Source organism: Sciurus carolinensis, chromosome 1 (genome assembly GCF_902686445.1).
Source record: "Sciurus carolinensis chromosome 1, mSciCar1.2, whole genome shotgun sequence".
Taxonomy (NCBI): domain Eukaryota; kingdom Metazoa; phylum Chordata; class Mammalia; order Rodentia; family Sciuridae; genus Sciurus; species Sciurus carolinensis.
The window spans coordinates 190,443,059-190,457,569 of NC_062213.1; positions in this window are offsets into that span (position 1 = coordinate 190,443,059).

A 14,511-nucleotide genomic window follows, 5' to 3' on the forward strand; every position below is an offset into this window, starting at 1 on the left:
CTAAGCTAACTCCTATTTCCTGAGCACCTCCTGAAGGCTGGTGCTTGGTGGCATATCCATGCCCCCAACCGCCACGTGGGCCTGCCAACAATCCTGGCAAGTCAGCACTGACCACCTGTGCTACAGGGACTGTGGTGCAGGGAGGTTGTGTGACTTCCCCAGGATCTCGCAGCAGGTCTGTCTAACTTCAGTTCGCTAGCTCCTGACAGACCAGAGAAATCTACCTCCTCTTCCCTTCCCGGGGCAGCCCCTCTCACTCCTGCCAGGATTTTCTTGGGCTGAGGCTGGAGTCATCCCTGGCTAAATTTCCTCTTTTCCTCTGAGACAGGGCAACCTGAGAGCCAAGCAGAGATTGCAAAAAATAGCTACCATATGCCAGGCATGTACGAGATGCTTTTCACAACACGTCTATCCTCTTCTTTGTATTTATTTTAATTCTCTATAATTTCACAATTAATACATTTTTACTTCCTGTATAAGAAATTACTTGGGGGCTGGGGTTATGGCTCAGTGGTTGAGCGCTTGCCTATCTTGTGTGAGGCACTGGGTTTGATTCTCAGCACCACATATAAATAAATAAAATGAATAATCCCAGCAGCTCAGGTGGCTGAGGCAGGAGGATCTCGAGTTCGAAGCCAGTCTCAGCAAAAGTGAGGTGCTAAGCAACTCAGTGAGGCCCTGTCTCTAAATAAAGTACAAAATAGGGCTGGGGATGTGGCTCAGTGGTCGAGTGCCCCTGAGTTCAGTCCCTGGGACCAAAAACACAAACAAAAAAATAAAATAAAGGTCCATTGACAACTAAAAAAAATTAAAAAAAAAAGAAGAAGAAGAAAAGAAATTACTTGATGTAGGCCTGGATACAATTCTATAGGTCTAGAGAAATTGGGAATCAGTGATCCCATTTTGCAATTAAGGAAACAGGTTCAGAAGGATTGCCCAGGTCACACAGTAAAAAGTGAGAGGACAGTTTTCTTTAACTCCAAGGCCTGTGCTCCATCCCACTGCTCTGCCTTTTTATTTTTTATATACTTTTCTTTCCAGGAAGATATAAATTATAAGGTCCTCTCCCCCACACACTGAGGATTGAACCCAAGGTCTCAGACATGCTAGGCAAGCACTCTACCACTGAGCTACATCCCCAGCCCTCCACAAAGAAATAAATTACAGGGGCAAATTATAAAAACATATAGGAAGGGTTGGGGATTTGTGTCCATGACAGAGTGCTTCCCTAGCATGCATGAAGCCCTGTGATTGATCTCTAGCACTGCAAAGGAAACACACACACACACACACACACACACAAGGAATCAAGCATTTTATTCTGTCTTCCTTGTATAAACTGTATTTCAGGAGAAAAAAATAATGAGGAAAAGTTCTTTATGGAAGAATTCCAGTTAATGAATGCAAAGAGAATGATAAACTTAGACAAATCATCATTTCACAATATCTGATAAAATAATGGTTCATTATTGGATGCTAAAACCAGCAGGTAGAAGGGTAATGAGGAATATTATAATGAAGAGAGCATTAAGGCTGGGTGTGGAGGAGCGTGCCTGTAATCCCAGCTACTTGAGAGGGTGAGGCAGGATTCCAAGTTGGAGGGCAGCCTCAGCAACTTAGCGAGACCTTGTCTCACAAAGGACAGTGGGGCGCTGGGGTTGTAGCTCAGTGGCAGAGTGCTTTGCCTGGCACGTGTGAGGCACTGGGCTCAATCCTTAGCACCACATAAAAATAAACAAATAAAATGAAGTCATTCTGTCCATCTACAACTACAAAAGAATTAACAACAATAACAAAAAAAGGGCAGGGTCTGAGGGTTGTCTCAGTGGTAGAGCGCTTTGCCTGGCACATGTGAGGCGCTGGGTTCCATCCTCAGCACCACATACAGATAAACGAATAAAATAAATGTATTATGCCCATCTACAACTGAAAAAAAAGGGGGTGCTCGGGCTATAACTCAGTAGTAGAGGGCCTCTGGGTTTCATCCCCAGTAAAACAAAAATTTAAAAAAAAAAGGATTGGAGATTTTGGTCAGTGGTAAAGGGCCCCTGACTTCAATCCCCAGTACTGCCAAAAGAGAGAAAGCATTAAAGCATTAAACCCACTGATCAACCAGTAAAAGTGATTTAGCTAGACATTATGTGCCTGCAAATATTATGTAATAATAAGTACACACCACCAATAAGGTCTTCTTGCCAAAAATATTAAACCTGAATCTAATCAAGTCTCTAGATCTAACTTTCAGTTTACTGGAAACATAAAGGACAGAAGAACAAGTTCAACTATACCACCAGGAAGCAACCAGCCAAATCTTCTAGGTTGTGGAAACTTTAACAGAAAAAAATGATCTGGATAGGGCAGGGGATGTAGCTCAGTGGTAGAGTACGTGCCCATCACATACAAGGCACTGGGTTCAATTACCAGCTCTGGAAAAAAAATTAAAAAGATAAAAGCATGAAAAAAGACAAAGACATTAAAAGTTACTAGATACATTAACCAAATGGAATGTGTGGACCTTATTTGAATTCTAATGAAGGAACTAGCTATTAAAGATATTTGAATATGAACTAGGTTTTAAGCAATATTAGGAAATTTTTATTATTTTGTTAAGGTGTGAAAATAGCATTGGGGTTATGTTTGAAAAGCCCTGTTAGGATAAACACTAAAATGATTCAGGTGAAATGATGTCTGGGATTTGCTTTGTAATACCTTCAGAGAGGAAAAAGTAAGTAGATGAAACAAGATTGGCAAAACGTTGATGATTACTGAAGGTGTTAGGTAAACAACTGTTACATTCTACTTTATGTATGCTTGAAATTTTCTATAATAAAAAGATGTTTAAGGCTAAAAGTAAATAATTAAGAAAAATGGGAGAGAGAAAATACAGATCAAGAAACAGAAAAATTCTGAGCTTGTTAGCAGCCAAAGCAAAGAGGGAAATAGGAATCATCCCAGCAAAGAGATTATAAAACCAAGACAGAGGGATGCAGCTCAGTGGTAGGACACTTGACTACCACATATGAGGTCCTGGATTCAATCCCCAGTACTGCCAAAAAAAAAAAAAAAGATAAAAGAAAAGAAAGATTTATAAAACCAACAAACCAGCAGTTTCTTTTTTATTTATTATTTTTATAGACTGCATTTTGATTCATTGTACACAAATGGGGTACAACTTTTTATTTCTATGGTTGTATACAATGTAGATTTACACCATTCATGTAACCATACATATACATAGGGTAATACTGTCTGTCTCAGTCTACTATCTTTCTCCTTCCCCCACCCCTCTCCTGCCCCATTTTCCTTTACACCATCCAAAGTTCCTCCATTCTTCCCTTGCTCCCCCCCACCCCCTGCCACCCCTTCCATTATGTATCATCATCCACTTATCAGAGAAAACATTCAGCCTTCGGTTTTTTGGGCTTGGCTTATTTCACTTAGCATGATATTCTTCAACTCCATCCATTTACCAGCAAGTTCCATAATTTTATTCTTTATGGCTGAATAATATTCCATTGTGTATATATACCACAGTTTCTTTATCCATTCATCAATCAAAGGGCATCTAAGTTGGTTCCACAATCTAGCTATTGTGGATTGAGTAGCTATGAACATTGATGTGGCTGCATCACTGTAGTGTGCTGATTTTAAGTCCTTTAAGTATAAACCGAGGAGTGGGACAGCTGGGTCAAATGGTGGATCCATTCCAAGTTTTCTGAGGAATCTCCATACTGCTTTCCAGAGTGGCTGCACCAATTTGCAACTCCACCAGCAATGTAGGAGTGTGCCTTTTCCCTCACATCCACACCAACACTTATTATTCTAGCACAGTTTCTTATGATCAAAAACTCTCTACGCAAAAACTCTCACTTGGGCTGGGGACGTGGCTCAGTGATAGAGCACTTGCCTTGCATGTGTGGAGCACTGGGTTCGATCCTCAGCACCACATAAATAAAATAAAGACACTGTGTTGTCTATAACTAAAAAAACCCCTCTCACTTAACGTGGCTTACCATTGTTCCAGTAGGGAGGTTGGTCATCTCTTCTGATTTGACTATGAAGAGAGACTGGAAAAAACCCAGTATTTGGCGGGGAGATGGAGGAAGTAAGGAACAGCAGGGGAAAGCGGGTCGTTCTAAGAGGGGGGCGAGTACAGAATGACCAGGGGCCAAGAGACTGTTCTATTTTCATAAAAGGAAAAAAACATGCAAAATTTATACTAACCTTAATAAAACTCATCCTTTCCTCCCTCCTTGAAACCCATCTAACTCAGAAAAGCTCTGATAGGAGGCAAAACTCTGGCCTAAGGACCTACACTACCCAGGCACTGCTAAAGAATAAAGGGGAAAAATAAAGGCTTTATTAAAGGTTGCTGCAGGGGCTTACAAAGGGACACCTCACAGATGTCCTTTCAAAATCCTCGGGTCTCCCAAGCTTTCCGAGTGGCTCAGCCCCTTTGCTTTCTAGTCTCCAAATTCCTGCCCAGCCTGCCAGTTCACTTCTCAGAGCAGCTTCCCTGAGCGGGACCGCAGGCCGCTCCTCCAGCTGCTGTCAGGATTCCACTTGGGTCTGTCCCTTTCCCTCTGCCCTCCTAAGACTCCTTAGAACTAAATCTGGAGGAGAAAAAACCATGAATATTTATATGTAAATATTTTTGTCCTGTTGTATAGGAAAAAAGGTTGGAAGGAAACCTACTGGAATGTTAACAGTAAGAGGCCAGGAGAGCTTGGAACCAGATAAAGTTGGGCCCAGTTCCTGGCTGTGCCATTCTTTCTAGCTGTGTGACCTTGGGCAAGACTCATTGGAGAGCTGTTTCTTCAAACCTCAGACTTCCATTCCTTGAATTGCTTAGTGTGATATCTGGCTCACAGTAAGCACTTCATGGTGTGTAGCTGACAAGATAAAGGAGTTACCTCCCACTAGTAGGGATATGGTGAACTTTGACTTTATCAATTATCTTTTTAGTTCTCTCAATATTTAAGAAAAAAAATTTTTACAACGAACACATATTTGTAATTTAAAACAAAAGAGCATAAAGATTATTATACACATAGGTATAAATTAAATGTTTCTCAGTGGGGGATTAATATTCTGGAATATTAACTTTTTTTTGGTATGGGAATTGAACCCAGGGGCCCTTAACCACTGAACCACATCCCCAGACCATTTTCTTTTTTATTTTGAGACAGGATCTTACTAAATTGCTGAGGCTGGCTTTAAACATGTGATCTTCATGCCTCGGACTTCAAGTCACTGAGATTATAGGCTATTAACTCTTAAACTAAAGAGGTAGCGAGGCACACACCTGTAATCCCAGTCACTCACAAGGATCGTAAGTTCCAGGCTAGCCTCAGCAATTTAGTGAGTTCCTGTCTCAAACAAACAAACAAACAAACAAACAAAATACAAGTCTGGGGATACAGGTGTGTATACAAAAAATACAAGTTCAGTGGTTAAAAAAAAAAATACAAGTTCAGTGGTAAAGCTCCACTGGGTTCAAAAAAAGTAAGGTGTGTTTATTATAATGATTCTAATGACACAAATACAGTATGCACTAAATGAAAATAACAATTTGTAAAACAATACATGCATATCTAAATATATAAATAAAAACACACAGCTCAATATTGGCTGTGTCAGCCATGAAAATGAAGATGAGGGGGTTTTTGTTTTGTTTTGATTTGTTTATTGGTACTGTTACATCCCCTTTTTATTCTTACTTTGTGATAGGATCTCGCTAAATTGCTTAGGACCTCTCTAAATTGCTAAGGCTGGCCTGGAATTTGTAATCCTCCTGCTTCAGCCTTGTCCCTGGGATTATAGGTGTGTACCACCACACCCAGTTCATTTTTTAATCTATATTTTATGAGTCTAATTTTTAAAAATAAGAAAATAAGACACTTAAACTACCTTTGCATTAATTTTTTTTCTTTTTCTTTCTTTCTTTTTTTTGGGGGGGGGGGGAAAGCAGGTAGGAACAATTTCCTGCTGTATCCAAGCCTGAGGGCAGAACAGATCATGGCAGAAAGAACAGGATTCTAAGGCAAGGTGCAGCGGCACATGCCTATAATCCCAGCTACTTGAGAGGCTGAGGTAGAAGGATATCAAGTTGGAGTCCAGCTTGGGCAATTTAGGAAGAAACTGTATTAAAATATAAAGGGCTGGGATGTAGCTCTAGCTCAGTGGTACAGTTCCCTCTGGGTTCAATCCCAGTACAGCCAAAAAAGGGAGGGAGGCGGGGACTGTAGATCAGAGGTAGCATGTCCCTGGGTTGGATTCCCAATACTGCAAAAATCAAATAAAAAAAAAAAAAACGAAGTTTTAAGAAAAGGATTCCACCAAGGACCCTGCACCTCGGTAACATCTCCGCAGTTTGCAGTCTCCTGACTACTGGATTGGGAAGAAGGGGTTAAGAGCCGCACACCACCTTCAGCCCTAAAACTGCCTCCCATGCCCACCTGAGTCCTCTTTGCCAAAGACTACAAGAGGAGGGAGCCAGTTGAAGTTGTTCTTTAACCCTCCCGGTAGGAGATCACAAAGAGAACCAAGATGCTGGGGCCTGGAGATCTGTCTACATGCAGCCGCTGGCCTCAGGGCTGGTGGCCCCAGTGGTTTCCCTCGAGGCCCACATCTTGTTGAACTGAAGATGGAAGAGCCAAGGGACCTTTCTGCTCGGCCGGGTTCTCAGAGCGGGGCCCACTCGGCACGGTGTGGAGGGAGGGAGCCGCTAAACCCTCAAACACTTGGGGGACAAGCCTGGGCATCTCCTGGAATGCAGAGGAAACGAGTGCGATGACACACTGGGGGCCCCAACAGCCCGTCTCTGTAAAACCAAGGCCTCAGATCCAGCCCCCAGATTGAGACCCAGGATTTCCTGGCTGGTTCCGAGAACCCAGTCCGGAAAGCGGGCGGGGTTCCTACCTCCTCCTCCCCTTCCCACATGGGCGCGTCTCGCACTTGGGCCCCATATCCCGGCGCAACCCCGTGGCCGGGCCAACCCCGCGCCCCCTCACACCGCACACGGACGCCCGCCCCGCCCGCCACGTGCGGCGACTCCCGCGCCCCGCTTCCGCACGGCTCCAGCTCCCGTCACCCCGCGCGGCTCACCACCCTCCTGGCCAGCAGGAATCCCAGCCGCCGGCCCCGCCCACCGAGGCCCCGCCCCGCTTTGCCCCGCCCCGGCACGTGCGCGCGCGTGCTCCGTGCTGCCTTTGGGGTCGTCCAGGCAACCCCTGGGCCGCACATCCCTGGCTCCAAGGGGTGAGGTACGGTAGCTGAGTCTAGGGGAGCTCCGAGCCCAGGCGGGCCGAGGGAGCGGAAGCAGAGGCGTCTGTCCTCACCCGAGGTGGAGAGGACCCAAGGTCGGGAGAGCCAGGGCCGCAGAACGCGAGCCCACCCCACCTCCTTCCTCCCAGGCCGGCGGTGGTAGGAGCCAAACGCGATGCCGGCCTAAGCTCAGAAAGCTGCTGTTCTGGGTCGAAACCGAGTCCCAGCAGGCCCCACACGGGTTGGAAGGCTGGCCTGATGCCCGCAGGGTGCTCAGCGCAGGACGGGCGGGCGAGGTGGCCCCAGGAGAGGCCGTAGTGGGTGGAGGGCGAGTCAAGAGAGGAGAGAATAGTGCGACCTCAGGCCGACATCACAGGGCCCCGCGAGAGGTTCGAGGTGGGCCCTAGAGAACGTCCAGTATTGGGCCCTGCGGCTGCGGTGACCTGTCCTGGAAGGGGCGGGGAAACAGGACCCAGGAGGCCCAACCTGTGGGCGCTGCCTCCTCCGCACCTCCCAGGTAGGGCGCAGAACGTGGCTCTGCGCCGCCACCTGGTGGCCCGATGGCGCGGCGCATGCTTGACATCCGGAGACTTCTCCCGGTTGGACGTTACGGTTGCACGCGCCCGCTCTCGGGGATCCGCTTGGGGGACCCCGCCTTCCTCCGAAGGCGGTCCCAAGGATGGGTTTGAGGTTGCCATGGCGACGTCTGGGCAAGCAAGGTGCCTGCTTTTGGTCGCTGTGAATCCTGCTCAGAACCACGAGAGGACTGGGTTGTGGACACTCAGCATCCGTTTTCATCCTCCCTGAATAACCTTCGTGGATGGTGATGATCTGTCCCCAAAGCAGCAAGGCCTCCAATAACCAATGAGCTTTTCTAAACGCCTGCTGTGTCTAAGGCATCATTGTCGAAAGGAGACAAAAATGTAAAATAAAAAGCGCTATGATATGAAAATAATGGTAAAATTTATGACTAATAATGGGTTGATTGGTCTGGGCGCGGTTTGTCACACCTGTGATCCTAGCCACTTGGGAGGCTGACGCAGGAAGATCATAAATTCAAGACCAACCTGGGCAATTCAGCAAGATCCTGTCTCAAAAAGGGATAAGGACTCGATCCCCAGCACCAAAAAAAAAAAAAAAAGGATAAGGACTTAGCTCAGTGCTAAAGCCCTGGGTTCAATTTCTGGTACGGGGCAGGGGCAGGGAATTGTATGCTAGGCACAATGCATTTGTATACATGATGATATTGCAGTCTCATAAACCTTTTAAGAGTGGACACTGTTATTCCCATTTAACATAAGGAAATCGAATTTCAGAGGTTAAATAACTTGTCCAAAGCCACACATCAGCTAGCTCAGGGGTGAGTTTCTAAGCCTTTGCTTTTAGCTACTGTACCAATGTCCTGAGGAGATATTCAACTGGGACTCCCCACTCCACAGGTGCTGGGGATAAAACCCCATGGCCTTGCACATACTAAGCAAGCACTCTATTACTGAGCTACAACCCCAACTCAACTGGGACTTTATTCTAGCAGGGAAGTTTACACACACACACACACACACACACACACACACACAGGAAGATGTGAGGAGCTAGGGATGTAGGTCATTGGTAGAGCACTTGTCTGGCATGTGAGAAATCCTGAGTTATCCCCAGAACCAAAAAAAAAATTAGAAAATTTTAGGGTCCTTGGTGAATTTGGCTTGAACAGGAGGTTCCTGAATTTAAGTCAACCAAGTATTAACCTCATGAAGCAGTAATAGCCACAAAATCATGGGTTTAATATACTTCATCTTTTCAAATACCAACAAATAGGTATGTTACTATTAAAAACTCTCTGATCATATATCACTAAAATCATCCTAAGACTCCCAGGTTGTCATGCTCTGGTTTTGGAAAACACTACCATAAGGAGTTTCTGGAGGTCCCTAGAACAACAAAAGTGGCAAGTTGAGGTCACTGATTTTCTGTCCCAAGTGAGGGTGCTTACTGGTACAGCTGATCCTTGCCTACTTTAGTGGCTCCCCATTTTCTCCCAGATAAAGAGCAACTACCTTTACATGTCCCATAAGGCCCCTTGGGATCAGTCTACCATGGTCTCCTCAAGTTGGTGAACAGAGTGTGAAGGAGAATCAGGAAACTTCCTGGAGCAAGTGACATTTGATCTGAAATCTGGCTGATTTATGGGAGGCAACTAGTTCATGGCAGGGAAGAGCGTTCTAGGTGGAAGGAACAGCGTGAAGTTTCTGAGGCAGTAGGGAACTTTCTATTGTTCGCACCTGAAAGAAGCATGAGGAAGAGCCTGGGAAGAGGGGAGTTGGCTCAGGCTCAGGCCGGACCCCACGGCGCCCCAAGGCATCACAGGACCGTGATGCTAATGCTGTGCCATGTGGGGAGCTACCGAGGCTTGAGTAGGAGAGCTGTTACTCAGATACTTGAATGACATACTTCATGAGCTTTTGCTCCATGTAGAGTGGGGAATTTGAGAGTGACAAGTCTAAAAGACCCTGCCATTGGGAAGCTTGTGATGTTTTTAAGCAAAGTTGTGCAAGCACGTGCCTTAAAGAGACTATAAGTTGTTTCTGTTTTTGCTTTTTTGTACCAGGGATTGAACCCAGGAGCACTTAACCCCTGAACCACATCCCCAGCTCTTAATTTTGAGGTAGAGTCCTGCAGAGTTGCTTAGGACCTCACTTGTTGAGGCTGGCCTTGAACTTTTTTTGGGGGGGGGGTACTGGGGATCGAACTCAGGGCCTTGTGCTTTTGAGGCAAGCACGCTACCAGCTGAGCTACATCCCCAGCCCTGGTCTTGAACTTTCGATCCTCCTACCTCAGCTTCCCAAATTGCTGACTTTATAGGTGAGTGCCGGTGTGCCCGGCAAGACTACAGGTATCGTAGAGCTTCCTATGAAGGCAGAAGGCAGGTCCCCATTTCTGCTTCCTGGAGGCACTCACTGTCAGCTCTTTAAGCTGATGTATTTTGTATTTATCTCCATACCGCTAAACAACTGTGCTTGGTTTGCCACTTTTGGTGCTTCAGTTTTAGACAAAATCTGATTTTCTGCTACGAAGACAGCTTAACTCTTCCCCATCCCGCCCCACTCGCGTGATCCTCATCTCCGCGGACGGCCAGAATAATTTTGGTGAGATCGTTATTTGTTGTTTACATTGTTATAGGGAAGCTTTCCCTTTCCTGTAGAACTTTCGGTTTTCCCTAGAGTTCAGAAGTGTCCTTGTCACTTGCTTAATTTTCATGTATTCCACTCTCTGCCAGTTGTCTAAATTTCTCCTCAAGGTGTTCAGGCAAATCAGGTCCCTCAGGTGGGTCTGTCTGGAAGCGGAGATGTTTTTAAGAATCGACACCCGTGAAAGAAAGGGGGCGGAAGTGGAGCTGCGGTGCAGGTCTGGCCCCCAGAGTCCCTGCCACCGGCTTCCCACGCAAATCTGAAGTGGCCCCGCCTTTCCAACTTGCTGGCTCAGATGGGCTACCTTGTAGAAGGACGTGATCTCGGACGAGGTGGCTTTCGGTGTCTGAGGCCAACCCAAAGGCACTGACACCTGGAGGCTGGCTGCGGCCCAGCAAGCCCTTCCTTGCTGGGGGTCTGGGAGGCACATCTCCATGACTCCTGGGTCAGCGTCTATCAGGTCACCTGGGGCCCTTTTCTTGGCCCCCTGTGTTCTGCTGCAGTCTGGAGAACTCGCCCTTTACACCCAGTGAACAGCTGTCAAACTGGGCAAGGAAATATCTAGATTTTGTAGAGTCTAAAGTTTATACAATCTGGGAGGTCTTTAAAAAATACAAGATCCATGTTAAAGTAAACATAAACAGATGAATATTTTTGTGTTACTGAGGATTGAACCCAGAGGCATTCTACCATAGAGTTACCCCCCCCCGCCCTTTTTTTGAGGCAGTGTTGCTACATTGCCCACACTGACTTTGAATTTATGATCCTCCTGCCTTAGCCTCCCAATCAGTTGGGATTACAGGTGTGCACCACTGTGCTGGACTCCTCATAATTTTTGTTCTTTAGATTTGTGGAGCTGAAAAGCATCTGGAGTTCAGGATCAGATGTGCAACGTCTGACACACTCAATGTGAAGAGGTGCCCACCAGGCTGGGAGTGCCCATCAACCACCTACATAAACCAACCTCTCAGCAAGATGGACTTTGGACAAAAGTTGTCCATCTTTTTGACCAAACTTTCAAATAAAGTCTCCATCCTTGCCTCCACACCTTGTGTCTTCTGATTGTCCCGTTGAGGGGAGCAACTTGACTTGGGTCCTGTTACAATCTTTTGGGACTCAAATCTTGAGGGACTTTGATCTTCTTATAATTCGTGGAGATGGAGGTTTGTGCCAATCTCAGCTTCCGTTACATCTCAAGAAGCAAAGGGGCCACAAAGATGCCTCTGTGTTTGTGAATATACAGAAAAAAAGCCTGGGATGGGCTTCACCAAATTGGCAGTAGCCGCCTCTGGGAGGAGAGTGGGTTAGGAAAGAGGAAAGGGCTTTTCACTTTTGCTCTGGATGTCTGTGTCCCATAAATTGTTTCATTTTTTGTAATTGTAGATGGAAAGAATGCCTTTACTTTTTTATGTGGTGCTGAGGATCGAACCCAGTGCCTCACACATGCTAAGCAAGTGCTCTGCCACTGAGCCACAGCCCCAGCCCCCATAAATGGTTTTTAAAAAACATTTTATGGGCTGGGGTGTGACTTGGGGGTAGAGTATTTGCTGAACATGCTTGAGGTTCTGGGCTTGATCACCAGTACCAGAAACAAAATATTTTTACAGTGATCAGGTAGTACTTTCATGTTTAGAAGGAAAAGAAAATGTCCCACCCCCGGGCTGAGCTGTGGCTCAGTGGCAGAGCACTTGCCTAGCATGTGTGAGGCACCGGGTTAGATTCTCAGCACCACATATAAATAAATAACACAAAGGTCCATCCACAACTAAAATACATATACAAAGAAAATGCCCCACCCCAGTCCCACAAGGACTACAGGGCTATTGCTGCAAAATCAGACTGCAGGATAGGAAGTGGGAGCAAGTAACAAGTTGTCAACTCTCCGTCCAGCTCTTTGCTCTCCTCCGTCCACTGAGCTCTGGAGAAGTGCCCAGCCTCGGGCTGGCCCTCTGTAGAGTAAGTCTGACAGGACAGGGCCATTTCGTCCCAGCCCCAGAGTAGCCGACAAGGCTGCTTCAGGGTTTGGGGCTGAGAGGTCTTTGCCCCTGTGCCTGGAGTGTCCTGCGGAGGCACAGGACAGCTGAAGGCCGAGGGATGTCCGGGCTGTGCGGGGCTGTGCTGGGGCCGCTGGGGAAGCGCCAGGGCTGTGGGAGTCGTATGAAAGCCTGTGGCATTTAAGGCACTGCTTGTGGCACATGGTCGGGAGTTCAGTCAAACACCCGAGCACGTTGCTTCAGCTTTCTGGGTCTCAGCATTCTTCTCTTGTCAACGTGCGACGGTGAAATGAGATCGTGTATGTTGTCCATGAGAAGCATTTCTCACAAGAACAAGTATTCCAAGAAGTAGTCTGTGCTCGGGGAAATCCTCCAGCCTTAGAGGAGGAAGCAAGAGATGTTTCCCGGGGTCCCCTGGGCCAGTGTTCTGTCTGGTAGGATCAGAAGAGCCAGTCATTGGGACCCCTCTCCCAAGGTGGGGTCCCTCCCAAAAGTTCAGTGGTAGGAAATGGGACATGATGGGTGGTGGGATGGCAGCTGGCTCCTTAAATAGTTGGGGCACACAGAATACAGCCTGGAGGCCATGGATTAATGAGGAAGGCAAGTGTGGATTCTGGCCTCCACTCTTCCATGAGTGTAGCCAAAAATGTGTGCTGGGAACAAGAGTGGGGTAGTTTCTGTGCAGCTTCCAGCTCAGACTGCCCAAGTTCAAGACAGGCTGAGTCTATCTGAGACTTTGGGCATTACTTAACTCTCCTGGTGCCTCAACTGTCTCACCTGCAAAATGGTGAAATGATGGTACTAGATAATTGTTCGAAGTAAATGGGAGAAAACGTTTAGACAAGAACCAGATTTATAATGAGGGTTCAGGATGGATACATCATGAAAGAGTGGCAGAAAATCCTTGGGGTCTTTCTGGTTTTAAGTCATCAGGCTGGGGCAGGCACAGTGGCCCCCACCTGTAAAACACCAGCAACTCAGGAGGCTAAGGCAGGAGGACCTCAAGTTTGAGGCCAGCCTCAGCAACTTAGTGACACCGTCTCAAAAATAAAAAAAAGGCTGGGAGCTGGGCACAGTGGTGCATACCTGCAATTCCAGTGGCTCAGAAGGTTGAGGCAGGAGGACTGCAAGTTCAAAGCCAGTCTTAGTAGTTTAGTAAAACCCTGTCTCAAAATAAGCTGGTTAAGCATCCCTGGGTTCAATCCCAGGCAGGAGGATGGCAAATTCAAGGCCAGCCTCAGGAACTTAGCAAGACCTTTGCTTAGTATGTGAGATGCCCTCAGTTCTATCCAGTGCTGGGGTAGGAGTGGGGTGGTCACTATCTTTCAGGCATGTAGCTTAAGACCTCTTTAAGAGGAAGGTTAGCCTCTCAGTTCCATCCTACCTCCAGTATCTCACCCCTGAAGAACGACAAGGTTTTTGAATAACTCAGAAAAACATTTTCTAGCCTGCATTTTGGTGGGAGATAAAAGAAGTATTTTTCTTTCAGCCAGTAATGCTTCAATTTCCAGTCCAGGTTCAGAGTTTACATTGATTTGTACAAATGATATCTGCGTCCATCTGAAGAACAGGGTCACAGTTTATGGAGCGGGCTCTGGAGTTAGACGGGCCTGGACTTCTGGCTGGGCCATGACAACATGTGCGACCTCAGAAGGCCTCCCACCTCTCCAAGACCATATTCTTCACCTGTGAAGCCACTGGTTTAATTTCCACTTCCTCAGGTTGGTTTGAGGATTACTGAAAAAATCCAATGCTTTGGTTAAGACTACTTTCAGCTACAAGTAATAGAATATCTGATAAAAACAATAAATGTTAAGTATCTGGAGACTGAGCTGGGTAGCACGTGCCTGTAATCCTGCAATTTGGGAGGCTGAAGCAGGAGGATCACAAGTTTGAGGTCAGCTTGCATAACAAGCTTCCTTAACAAGACCCTGTCTCAAAAAACAAAAAGGGCTGGGAATGTAGCCCAGGCTAGAGCACCCCTAGGTTCAATCTCCAGTACTGTATTAAAACAAACAAAAATACTCCCCAAACTTAGAATACGTGTAAATTTAACATCACAATTT